We start from the raw sequence: 13,795 nt of genomic DNA, 5'->3' as shown, positions 1-13,795 counted from the left end.
TCAGGTTGTTCTGACTCCATGTGGCATAGTCTTTTCACTTGAAACAGGATGAGAAGACATGCCACATCCGAGGGTCAGTGGAAAATGTAATTTGGGATGGAGGAAAGGAGAAACTGCTTTAGTAAATTCTCTACCTGGTAGTCCAGTCTCGAAGAGGCAGCACAAATGCAGTATGATTTACACATGTCTTTGGGGGCAGCCCCAGTGGAGGCAGTGTTGCTTGCCTTGTGTCTTTAGCCTGGTTTTCCTTCTTGACTCCAAGGAGGTGATAATGAACCAATTAGCCTTTTTCAGGATTACAGGATGGATTTTCCAGTGAGGGTCCAACTAGGTTCTAGTTGAGAGGAGAATGTGCCTGAAGTTCCACTTGACTTTCAGGTGGCTGTGGCGTTGGGGACATTCACCCATGGCTATTGGCCCCCTGGCCAGAGCTGCCACCAGTGGCTGTCCTGTAGGTGTCTGTCGGGCTTGACTGGCCCTGAATTTCCCATGCTAGTCTGGGGAATCTTACAGGAAGAGCAAGGAGAGCCACATGGACAAGGAGCCCTCAGAGGGCTTGGGGCCATAGGCATGTATCCGACTCGCCAGGGACTTATTTTAATAGCAGACCAACCAGTACTGGCTTCTTCTACCAATTTGTATCTGCCTAATATCAACTTCACCATAGGGGTATTTTTCAGGAGTCCAGTAAGGGCTGGCAATGCTTCTTTGAAGTCCAGAGGTTTATTTAGAAACTCACTAGCAGGAGAATTGTAGAAAGAGCTTGGGGCTGGGAACCAGAGTGACTGGTGTTTGGAATCCCAGTTCTATCTTCTTCCTGTGTAGCATCTTTAGCAAAACATCCTGTCTTCCCTGTACCTAAATTTCTCCAACTGAAAAACAGCATATCAGGCTTGTGTGCTATTGGGGGTTATAAGCAGGTCATGTATGTTAAGTCTCTGATGTATAAAGGAGGAGCTATGATGACTATTCACCTGCTCTCAGTCTAAGCCATTCACTAAAGTCAGGATATTATCAGGGATGAGGGGAAAAGGCAGAAGGGGTGAGCAGGAGAGTACAGTAAAGTGTGCAAAATCCAGACAGCACAGGAGGGATGTTGCTACTGAGCAGAAGTGCAAAATGGGCTGCAAAAGACCTTGGTTCCTACCTGATGCTTAAAGGGATCAAAGGGATCATTTAAGTCCAGCGATGCATTGTGCAGTTGAGGAAGCTGCAAAGAGGGAGAGGAGTTGCAGGGGGGAAAGAAGGTGAGAGAAGGAAGGTGGGAGAAGGGAGCGGGGGAGAGAAAGAGAGGTTACCTGGGGTCATGAAGAATATAATAGTCAACGGAGCTCAAACTCAGAGCCCCAGATGTTTGCTAACCCTGTATTCCCACCTTTCTCCAGCTACTTTTAGTTTCCACGGCCCAACCCACAGTTCACGTGGGGTCTGCTCCCAGGGACGTGGTAGGGCAGGCCTTTCTCCGCCTCTGTCTGTCTGCACCTTTGCCCTAAGCAGTGACTGTGAACTGGGACTGAGAGTGAGAACGAGAGTAGGAGGAGAGAAAAAGGAAATGGAGTTTCCGTGATGTGGCCGTAAGATCGTCTGCATCCACAGTCCAGACACACACCGGTGTCACTGTCAACAGCTCTGGGGAATCCCAACTCACCTACCTTTCCGTCCGCAGACAGGAAGAATGCCTCCTGCAGCCCGACGTTGACCGTGCCCACTGCGCGCGCACGCTGCCCTCGCTGGCAGGTTCTCACACACCCTCTTCCATGTCACTGCATGTGGAGGCTCATCAAGATGAAGCTTACCCTGAGCCTAGCATTTAGGCATTCCACGACTCAGGCTTAAGGCAGCAGTTCAATCTATTTTAGGGAAAAAGAAGGATGTTATTTGAAGTAAGAAAGCATTTGCTGGTTCACTCCCTGAATGACTTGCAATAGCTGGGGCGGGGCCAGGCTGAAGCCAGGAGCCAGGAACACAGTCCAGCTCTCCCACATGGGTGGCAGGGACCCAGTACTTGAGATGTCACCACTGCCTCTCAGGGTCTACATTAGCAGCAAGCCGGAGTCAGGAACAGGACCAGAAACCGCACCCAGGTACTCCAATATTGGGGGCGGGCATGTTAGCCACTGGACTAAACGCTCACTCCCTCCTGCTTTCCTTTCCCATGCACAACACATGGTCTTCTCAGGCCTCAGCTCATTTGACTGAATTCTATTTTCAGCCCCAAACCCATGCTGAAGCCCTTGTGCTTTAGGCCTGGGCATGGGCAGGGCACAGGGCACTGAGAGTTCTGGGATACGCAGTTGGCTTCTGCCCCTTAGGTGGAAAGCAGTACCGTAGTCATCAGCATGCAAGTGGAAATAAACGTTTGCTCTTTCCCCTGCCGGAGCCCAGCGGGAGCCTTGTGAGTTATGATATGGGCTGAGGCCAAACTTCCTTTCCCTTCTCTCTTAGAGTCTGAATTATAGGGGCCAGCGCTGTGGCGTACCGAGTAAAGCCGCCACCTGCAGCACCGGCATCCCATACAGGCACCGATTCTGACCCAGCTCCCTGCTAAGGCGCCTGGGAAAGCAGAGAAAGATGGTCCAAGTCCTTGGGCCCCTGCACCCTCCCTGTGTACCCATGTGGGAGACCCAGAAGAAGCCCCAGTCTCCAGGCTTCATAGCCATCTGGGGAATGAACCAGAGGATGAAAGATCTCTATCTCTCCCTCTCTTTCTCTCTGTAACTCTTTCAAGTAAATAAATAAATCTTTTTTTAAAAAAGAATCTGAATTGTAAATCTTGAGCAGAGAGTGACTGTGCTGGGTCTCCACACATCAGACCAGGATTCCATCCTGAGAGAGAACCCAAGGGGCTGCGAGACCACCTTCAATCAGCACGGTTGTAGAGAGTGGCCTCACTCCCTGGGTGCCTGTGTACAAGAAGTCTTGTGTCAGGCTTCTTTCTGCCCCCCTCCCGCCGTCCCTTCAGCCTGTCATCTCTGCTAACATCCTCAGCAGGGGCAGACCCCACACGGGGCTTCCACTCATCCCCCTACTGCTCCATGTTATAGAGAAATCTCCTCGAGTCTTTGGCTCCAACCACTCCATCCAGACAACTGTTGAGTCTGAAGTGCGGACCCCGCGTTGAAAGCCTCTGACCTCCGACCCCAGCTCTGCCCTAGCACTGTCTGGGAAGTCCCTTCACCTCTGTAACCAGGGCTGTTTGTGGCAGACAGTCACGAGTCCTTTCTGGGTCTACACCCATGGCCCTCCTGGTCTTGTCGAACCACGGCTGGAAGACCCTGGAATCCTCTCGTCCTCGCTCTGCTCTGGGGGTTCGGATCTTTCCCCTCCATGGTGAGCTCAGTGCTGCAGCAGGGGTGTGGAAAGCCTTGGTGTGGGGAATCTGCCCACCCGTGTGGGAGGCAGGTGCTTAACCTGGCTATGACCCCTCCCCCCAGCATTATGTAGGTCACTGAGAGGATGACACACCCATCTCCATCTCTGAGACGGGAAGTCTGCTCATCTACACGGAACTCCCAGCAGTGTCCAGCTGTGTGCCTCCTCCCCCCAGCAACCATGTACAGCAGCTGCAGAACGAGGTCTTAAACCCTCCCCAGAGTGCAAACTTCCTTGAGGCTGGGTGTTCCCAACCATCCCGGCGATGGAACCTAGCCCGGGCCCTGCTCTGACACTGGGGAACTTTTCTCCTCCGGGTCTTTCAAAAGTTAGAACAAGATGGAAATTATGGCAAAGGTGAACTCAGCAAGACACACAGAATAGCCTCTCAGGTGATAAAGGCGAAGCTTCCTAGACACTAGCTCAGGCCATCAAAGGAACCTGTGTGTTTTGACCTTGGCAATGGGGAGGGGAAAAGAAAAAGTGAGAGCGGCGCATGCTGGTTACAACAGGCACCACGTGTGGCAAGTGCTTTGCAGGTCAGAGGTGGGGTGATGGGTGATCTCTCTCCTCTTCACCTTTTACTTAGTAGTTTGTTTTTTTTTTTTTTTTTCTGACCCATTTCCTTTTCTCTCCTAGCATCATCCCAGATCAGTGCAGTCAAAAAACTTGGCTCAAGGCCATACTCACTTGTCTGCTGGTGGAGAGCCCAGTTGTTGGCAACGTGGTCCCCAAAGCCGGGCCAAGTCCTTGCCAGGTGTGGAGACTGCGGTGACGGCAGCGAGAAAGCCGCATGGTGTGGACCGAGCCTTCCCCTCCGCTCTCATTCATCTGCCGCTCTCTGCTCAAAAGAGGAAGCGGAAATAGAATTAGCAAACACACACACACATGCACAGGCCCCGCCTCCGACCCTAGCCACATCCTCTGTAGTCACAGCAGGGAGCCCTTCCTGCCAGACTGCTGCCTAGGGGTACAGCACAGCCCACTGAAGGATGGGAGAGTAGGAGAGAGTTCCTGCCACCCCAGGGTCCCTCTGCTGCAGGGAGAGAGCCCTTTTGTCTCATATCCATCTCAGAGAAGATGCCTGCAGCCCTGCCCCACACTTGGGCCGGCTCTGGCCTAAGTGGATCTGTTCCCAGGGCTTTTCCACGTGCTGGTGAATTCCCCAGGTGCTTGCTTTCAAATACTGCGTACTATTGGAAGCAACTTTTTCCTGCGCCATTGCTTTCTCCTTCCCTCCCCTCCTTTCCTCTCCTCTCCCCTCCTTTCCTCTCCTCTCCCCTCCTCTCCTCTCCTCTCCTCCCCTCTCCCTTACCTTTCCTTCCCTCCCCTCCATTCCCCCCCCCTTCCTTTCCCTCCCTTCTCCTCCCCTCCTCTCTCTTCTAGACAAAGACAGATCTTCTATGTGCTGGTTCACTCCCCAAATACCCCATTGGCCCCTGGGGCTGGGCCAAGCTATAGCCAGAATTCATAAACTAAATCCAGGTCCCTCACGTGGATGGCAGGGGCCCAATCACTGAAGCCGTCAGCTGTCACCTCCCAGGATGTACATCAACAGGACGCATGAATTGAGAGTGGAGTTGGTCCTTGAACCCAGGCACTCTCACAGGGATTGCAGGTCCCAACAGGCAGCTTAAACACCGGGCCAAACGCCTGCCCTCCTTCTTTGTTTAAAAGAGTTATTTGAGAGGCGTGGGGGGGGGGGCAGACAGAAAGAGATCTATGCAGCTGGTTCACTCTCCAGATGCCTGTAACAGCCGGGACTGAGTTGGGCTGAACGCAATCCAGGACGGCAAGGACCAAGAACATGAGCCATCAGTTCTGCCTCCCAGGATCTGTGTTAGCAGGGAGCTGGAACCAGGAGCTGCAGCCTGGAATGAAAGTCAGGTACTCTGATGTGGAGCACAGGTGTCTTAACCGCTAGGCCAGACACCTGCCCCTGTGTTGATTTCTTAACACTTTGTTTCTTTTTTGTTGTTGTTGTTTAAACCACTTCCAAGTCTTTTCTCTTTTCTGATCTATTTCTCTCTTCTCCTTTCTTCTCCTCTTTTTTAAAAAAAATATTTTATTTATTTATTTGAAAGAGTTACACAGAGTAGGAGAGGCAGAGAGAGAAAGGTCTTATATCCTGGGTCACTCCCCAATTGGTCGCAACGGCTGGAACTGTGCCGATCCAAAGCCAGGAGTCAGGAGCTTCTTCTGGGTCTCCCATGCAGAAAGGACTTGGGCCACCTTCTACTGCTTTCCCAGGCCGTAACAGAGAGCTGGATCGGAAGTGGAGCAGCTGGGACTAGAACTGGTGCCCATATAGGTTGCTGGCACTGCAGGCAGTGGTTTTACCCACTACACCACAGCCCCCCCCCCCCAAAGGAAATGGCTGCTTTCCCAATCCCAAGCCAGACTTCAGCAATCTGTTACATCCTGGAGTTGTCTTCCCTTTAGTGCCTTATGAAACCCCACAGCATTTTCCCCAGGTTTCAACCGCACCCTCCACCCCTACCCCAAGTGTCAAATGCGACTGTCGGCCACCAGCCACCACCACCCCACTTCTCCAGGTTCCCCTAGTGTACTTTCTTCTTCATTCGATGTTGCTCCACTCTGGATTTCCTGATACTTTTCTGTTTCTGTTTCTCTATCAATTATTTATCACAATATACATCGCACAAAGCACTCCTCTCATGTGTTGAGTTTGGTATTTTTTAAAAAATATTTACTTATTTATTTGAAAGGTAGAGTGACAGAGAGAGAGGAAGAGACACACAGAGAGAGACCTATCCTCTGGTTCACTCTCAAACTAGTTGCAATGGCTGGGGCTAGACCAGATTGAAACCAGGAGCCTGGAACTCCATTCAGGTCTCTCACAGGGAGATAGGAGATCAAGGACTTGGGCCATCTTCCAGTGCCTTCAAAAGCACATTAGCATGGGGGCCAGCACTATGGCATAGAAGGTAGGGCCGCAGCCTGCAGTGCCCACATCCCGTAAGGGCGCTGGTTTGTGTCCCAGCTGCTGCTCCGCTTCCGATCCAGCTTTCTGCCATGGCCTGGGAAAGCAGTAGAAGATGGACCAAGCCCTTGGGCCACTGCACCCACGTGGGAGACCTGGAAGAAGCTCCTGGCTCCTGGCTTCGGATCGGCTCAGCTCTGGCCATTGCAGCCAATTGGGGAGTGAACCAGCGGATGGAAGACCTCTCTCTCTCTCTCTCTCTCTCTCTCTCTCTCTCTCTTCCCTCCCTTCCCACCACATTCATCTCCATGGAGCTTGATACTGTCTGCACCATTCTTCCCAGGATGTGGAAGATGCTAGAGGCTTGCCTTGAAGTCAACAAATAAAAAACGATACTCGAATGCTCTCTGTGACCGATCTTTCCTGCACAAATCAGCCGCGCCAACTGACGTCATGGGACCCTTAATCTTCATTTTAATCCCAGCTTCCTAGAATTCAGTCTCATCGTTAACCGGTGTTTGTGGTGTGTTTGGGGTGGGGAAGGCACAGCCTCTGGAGGCAGTTTGGAAAGGTGTGAAGGATTTGAATGTCGAGGTAACAGAAGCCACTACCGCTACCGGTGTTTGGTGTTTAGGTGTTTAGTGTCAGAGTGGGGATCCCGCTGAATGCCCTCAAAGGCCTGGCTTGGTCAGCAGAAGGAATGACCGTCTTGGCTTTCTGTCAGCCCCAATGCTTTCCTGGTGAGGCGAGCCGGCCATGGGTCAGGCCCTGACACTGAGGATGCCCTAGTCCTGGACACGTTAGTGTCTCGCAGCCCCAGTCCTTGGCTGTAGTGCAGGGATGATTTGCCTGCAGGAGTGCCTGCACAGCTCTAGCAGTAAAGGAATAGAAGGTATTTACTGCGGGGCCAACACCCCCCACCCCACCCCCGCTTACCACATTGCAGGTGCACTGCAGACTCTGGAAGTACCCTGTTTTCAATCTATCCAGGAGGCTATGAGGCTCCTCACCAAATAAGCTGTTTCTTTTAAAAGATTTATTTATGTATTTGAAAGAGTTACAGAGTAAGAAAGAGAGAGAGAGAGGGAACTTCCATGTGCTGGTTCACTCCCCAAAGAGCCTGAAGAACCAGGGCTGAGCCACGCTGAAGCCAGGAGCCAGGAGCCTCTTCCGGGTCTCCCATGTGCGTGGGCTGGGACCCAAGGACCTGGGCCATCCTCCACTGCCTTCCCAGGCCATAGCAGAGAGCTGGATCAGTAGTGGAGCAGCTGGGACTCGGACCCGTGCAATACGAGATGCCGGCACTGCATGTGGCAATTTAACCTGCTATGCCACAGTGCCAGCCCCCAATAAGCCATTTCGTAAGCAAATTTGGTTAATAAAAAAGTGCTATTTGTGTGAGTTTTTTCCTAAAAAGAATGTTTTCTTCTTCTATAAGCAATTGTTGAAAGACAAGGATGAAGACTATTTTTCCTGGGAGGAGGAGGAGGAGGATCTCTCTCTCTCTCTCCCTCTCCCTCCCCCTCTCCCTCCCCCTCTCCCTCTCCCCCTTCTCTCCTGCCCTTCCTCCATCCTTTGCAAACAATTACTTCCTCTCTACCATGGGCACTGTGAACTCTCGGATCATAAACCCCGACATGCTACACTAAGACAGGCCGCTTGTCCTTGCTACACACGACACACTCAGCATGTCAGACGGCTTGGAGGAGACCTCGCTCATTTTTTCCCTTTCTGTTAAAAGCTAAAACCCTTAAACTAGCTGAGCTAATCATCACCTCTGCATTTCAGCAGTCCATGTGCATCGCTGGGCCGGTTTCCATGCCAGAGCGTGCCTTCCCTCATATGCGTATGGAACTCAGGGAGAGAACCCAATGGGGAGTAAAGGAGCTATGTGTCCTTAACACTAACTGTGTAATAATGACTACATTTCACCAGATACCAATTTTCTCTTCTTCTAGGGAGATATTTTCTAAGGTTCTCTTGGTTTTAGAAATCTATATCGTTTACACAAACTGCTTTTTTTCCCATCGTTTTTATAACTTTGTGTGGTTTATTATGCAAAATGAAGATATGAAGTGTCAGATACTTGTAAGGAGTCATTAGAAAGGTAATCAAATCTATCTGTCTATCTATGTATCTATTTATGTATCTATCTATATATCTGTCTATTTATGTATCTATGTATCTTTCTATGTATCTATTTATCTGTCTGTGTGTCTATGTATCTATGTATCTATGCATCTATCTATGTGTCTGTCAATGTACCTATGTATCTATGTATCTATCTAGCCTATTGCAAAGCCAAGCACACACTGTTTTCCTCCTGACCTGGAACCTGCACACACTGATAGGTATGAAGGGTTTCTGAACACCAATGTGCCCATCTGGCCCATGGGCTGGAGTCGGGCAGAAGCTGTGAAGCTGCCAAGCCGAGACCTGGGCTGGCATGCCGCCCAGAGCTGGGGCCGGGCCAGGACAGCTGCCCGGAGAGGCTGTCCCACGACAGGGGAGCCGCTGCTCTGGGCCGGGCAGCTGGGCTGCGCTGTCCCAGGTCCAGATGCGAGTCATCTGCTTCCATTTCAGCCCTCGGCCTTCTTCTTTCAGATCCTGGGCTCTGCAAAAGCTGCCCGCACCCCTCCTTTTCATGAATCTGTTGCCGAAACTGCTGGTGTGGAAGTCTGGATTCATTTCATCTCCGTACCAAAAGCTCAAGATGGGGAGAAACAGGCTCAACTCCTCAGGAGTTTCTGAACTTCCTCCAGGCAGAATGGGCTCCTCAGGGTCACTGGCCCTTCTCTCTGCTCTGGGTTCTGGGTGCTGGGATGAAATGGGATTCTCTACCTCGTCCACACCCCTGGTCTGTACCCTCGTGCTGCTCCATGCTGGGACTGCTTCCTGTCCACTGGGCCTTCCTTCTTTGAAAGATCTGAAGAGGGATCGGTCTCAGGTCTCTGCAGAGGGTGCTCTCCAGCGATTGGGATGGCCATTCTCAAATTGTCTTTCACTGGGTGCTTTTTAAGTGGGAGAAGCAAGCTACATCTGGGATGCGTGTAAAGAGAAACAAATACAAAATAGACAGTATTTATCCCATAGAGGGCTTACTCTCTAATAGGATGGAATAATTTGGGGGGAATACAAGGTTAGCCAAACACAAACCTGTTTCTTTAGGGCACGACTTCCCGGGACTTTGAATAATCTGGGAGGAATTGTGACTCTCGTGGAGAGAGGGAGGGTCATGTTTCCCAAGCGCATGGCTGAACTGTGTTTTTGAGGAACGTCTCAAGGAAATGACTATTCATTTCTATGGTATAATTGATTTGTTTTGAGAGAGAAAGAGAGAGCCCATCTGCTGATTGCCTCCCCCTAGTGACTGCAATGGCTGGGCCCGGACTGGGCCTGATACTAGGAGCTATGAATGCAGCTCAGGTACCCCGTGGGGGTGGCAGGAACCTAAACACTGAGCCATCACCCCCTCCTATGGGGGTCTGCGGTAGCAGGAAGCTGGAACTGGGAGCTGAACCAGAAAAGGAGCCCAAGTCCTTGGATGTACAGGCGTCTTGCTGCTGGGCCAGACAATTGCCTGGGAAATTACTTTTGGGGAGTTTGTCTGCTACTACAGCCAGTCTTGTACCTGCTTCGCCACAGCGCCAGCCCCCTAAAAATTTTTTTAAAGAGGATGGAATTTAAAAGGCACAGCAGCAGGCAGAATTAGGAGATTGCTGTAGATGTGGTACAAGGGGAAAGAAGTAGAGTGAGCCTGGGGCTAGTTTCCAGGTAGAACGTGTGACTCGGGGTTACAGGGAGAAAGGGCCAGGAGGTCACAGACTGGAGGAAGGGGCAGCTTATTTCCAGTGTAGAGTCTTCTCTCCTCTCTGCGAGAGGGAAACCCTGAAACCCGGAGGCCCCTCCGTCAGTTAGCCTGTAGTGAGCTGCAGTCCAGGGAGACTGCTGGGCAGTGGGGACGTGACGGGGGCAGGACGCAGTGATGGGCGGACAGCCACAGAGCAGGGCTTGTGGGAAGATGTCGGCCACCGCCTCCGTGGTGACTCCATGAGTCAGAGGCAGGGGGCGACTGCCTCCATCTGACCTCAGGGATGTCTGCCAGGGACACGATGTGTGCGTCAAGCCCAAGCCAGGTCTGAACAGGAGCCCAGGCTCCAAAGCCCAGTCTCTCTGTCAGGTTTGGAGCAAGAGAAGGGGAAGAAAAGAGAGAGGCTGAATCAGAGAGAGACTCTGAGAGGAAGTGGTTCACGGACGGGAGAAAGGCACCCTGAAGTGTGACCAGCACCCAGCTTGCAAAAAGGGTGTTCACTTTCCTCAGACACAGCCCTGCCCCTTCCCCCTCGCTCTGCTTCCCCACCCGAGGGGCTGCGTGGGAGTGGCTGGGAGAGGCGTTTACTCACCTTGAGCTCATTTCTCCTGGCCCATGCAAGATTAAAGAGGTGATGACAGATGCCGATCCTTCTCACCCTTGCTCAGCACCTGTTCCGAATTTTCCACATAAATTACTTTTAACATTTTTCCAGTACAGTATTTTCTTCATAATAACACTACAGATCACTTATTGGGTGAATGTTCTGTGAAAAACGATGAATATATATTAACTTTAATTCAGAAAGCACACACAAAAAAACCCAGAAAAGTTATCTCCCAGCACGTTGTTCCCCAAAATGACCAGCAGGGGGCAGCCTATATCCATTCGCTGAGCACACAGCTAGGTGCACATCCATTCACCCACTGCCCAGAATTCCTAACCCAAAGTGATGATTTACCCAGTTACGGAATAGCTAGACAGTCTGTCCCTGTGTGATTTCAATTACCTGAGGTCAGACAAGCTTAGAGGCTGCAGGGGCAACTGAGTTTTTCTTCTTTAAATTGTTCATTTTACTATTCACTTATTTTAGAATCAGCGCTAGAGAGTGAGAGAGAACAAAAGAGCAGGATGGAGTGAGAGTGAGTTCTCTCCCCAGCTGCCCACTGTGACCAAGGCTGAGCCGGGCTGAAGCTGTGAGGCAGGAACTCATCACAGGAGCCCAAGCCCTTGAGCCGTCACCGCCTACTGGGTCCCAGGGTGTGCATGAGCAGGGCGTCCGGGGCCAGGAGCTGACACTCAGACACGGGATGAGGGTGTTTCAGCCAGCAGGCCACATACCAGCCCCATCTGACTGTAGTTCTTACACCCTTTCTTCTTGTCTACAAAGGGGGACAGTGATTTTTCAAAACCAGGACATTTAGCATTGACAAGTGTTGTCTTACTTAAAAACCTCGTTCAAGTTTTATTATTTTCTCAGTAGCGTGGAATAACTATTTCCCAGTAATTGCCTACAGCATATATTTTTCATGTCTTTTTAAACTAGAGCTCTTCTTCTGCTTTCCTTTATCTTTCCTAAGACGGAGGAAGCTTGTTTCTCCCAGGCCCTGGAGCTTCTCCCGGCATCCCTCAGTCTGGTGTGTCCAAGTCTGGCGTGATTAACCTGGTGCAGGAGACTTTGTCATGGTTGGGCTTCAGACCAGGGAGCACACGCTAGCATCTTTCCCTTGGTTGGGGATATAGCATGGAACACTTCCTATCCCCATCTCCTCTTTTTATTGTGAAGTTAAAATATTCCCATTTAAAATTTTCTCAAGATTTTATTTATTTATTTGAAAGATAGAGTTACAGACAGAAAGAAAAGGAGAGACAAAGACAGAGAGAGAGAGGTCTTCCATCCATTGGTTCACTCCCCAAATGACTGCAACAGCTGGAGCTGCACCGATCCGAAGCCAGGAGCTGGAAGCTTCTTCCTGGTCTCCCATGTGGGTGCAGGGGCCCAAACACTTGGGCCACCTTTTACTGCTTTCACAGGCCACAGCAGAGAGCTGGATTGGAAGTAGAACATCAGGACTAGAGCCAGCGCCATATGGGATGCCTGAGCCACAGCACCGGCCCCCCAATTTAAAATTATCAAATATTTCCAAATATTTTAAGGCTATGTAAATATCCTATGGCTCATCCCACGTTGCCACCCCATGCTTGTGTCAATGTATCTGCTTACCAGCGCAGAGGCATCAACAACACAGGACGTGGGGCAGAATGCAACCTGGGCATACTGAGAAAGATCGCTCCGGGGCAGGCAGTGGGCACTGCAGTTAGGACTGGTCCCGGGAGTGCCTGCATGGTAAGTACTGGCTCTGCTTTCATCCAGGTTCCTGGCAGCACTGACGGCTCAGTTAGCTGGGTCCCTGTCACCCGCGTGGAAGACCCTGCTGTTGGCATGTGTTTGCGGAGTGAACCAGCGGTTGAAAGATTCCTGTCTCTTTGTCTCTGTCTCTCTGCCTTTCAAACATATGAAATGAACTAATAAATAAAAATGTGAAAAAATATAGGGAACTAGCCCTCCAGAAGCTGTGAGAGTGCTTTCCCTGTCTCCAGCTCCCTTCTGCCTGCACCCCTGGGATTGGAGTTCCCACTCACTCCAGAAAGTTCTGCCCCTGAGACCAGCACATGGCAGTCTTGGGAGGTCAGAGGGGGAAGCCGATGCCTGGACTCCAGGCCAGTGCAGCCCGGTCTCAGACCACACGTTTCCTTGGCCAGATGCCTCTGTGTGGGTCTCACCCAGGCTGGCCGTGAACAGAGAGATCTGCAACTCTGGCCTGGGTTTGGAGGTACATTCGAATCCGGCGGAAAACAAGTGCATTGACACTCTGCCTCCATAGCTTCCTGCTCCAGTTGTTTCAGTAACCCAACTCGCATTCTTGTCCCAGAACAGCTCTTCCAGGCAGGCTTTGTGACTCCCATTACACGAATGAAGAAACTATGGCCCTGCAGTCTCGGCAGAAGGCCGGGACCCCTGTGTCAGCTTTGTGGCTTTGCATCAGCCTGCCTGCAGGGCGGTGCCAGGGCAAGCCGGCGATGGTCTCGTCACTGACCCGCAGCGCCGCGTGTTCTCCCACGATATTGAACAGCTTATTAATAATTTTCAATATTAATCACCTTGCGGGCTCTGGCCATTTATTTAGAGAAGAATTCTGAAAACTGGCTCAAATAGACCAGACAACACAGTAAGTTTTCAAGCTTTTTATTCAGTGAGAGAAATGCACAGGAGAGTGAGGGCTTTATTTAGGGGAAACAGAGATTTAGAAGCTAAGTTTGGTCCATATCAAGCAGGCTTTGCACATGGAGCAAGCATGCAGGCAGGAAATCAGACATTGGGCAGCCTGAAGTCCATGCGCCCACGGGGCAACAGGGGAAGGACCCTGGTGTTCCAGACCTCTTATATACTCCCAAAGAGGGCATGGTTACATAGGCTGATTGGCAGGTGGGTGTACAGGTGGGGTCAGGTAGGGGCATGTAATCACGCAGGGGGCGTGGCTTTGCAGCTCACAAACCTAATCGACTTTATCCTATCTGCCTGCCTACATCAGCACCCAGTAGGGAGAGAAGCAGGTGCTGCTGGTACCCCCCCCCCCCCAGCAGAGGAGGATCAGCATCCTCACGGC

The sequence above is a fragment of the Lepus europaeus genome, chromosome 10 (genome assembly GCF_033115175.1).
Source record: "Lepus europaeus isolate LE1 chromosome 10, mLepTim1.pri, whole genome shotgun sequence".
Lineage (NCBI taxonomy): Eukaryota > Metazoa > Chordata > Mammalia > Lagomorpha > Leporidae > Lepus > Lepus europaeus.
This window is presented reverse-complemented; position numbering follows the sequence as displayed.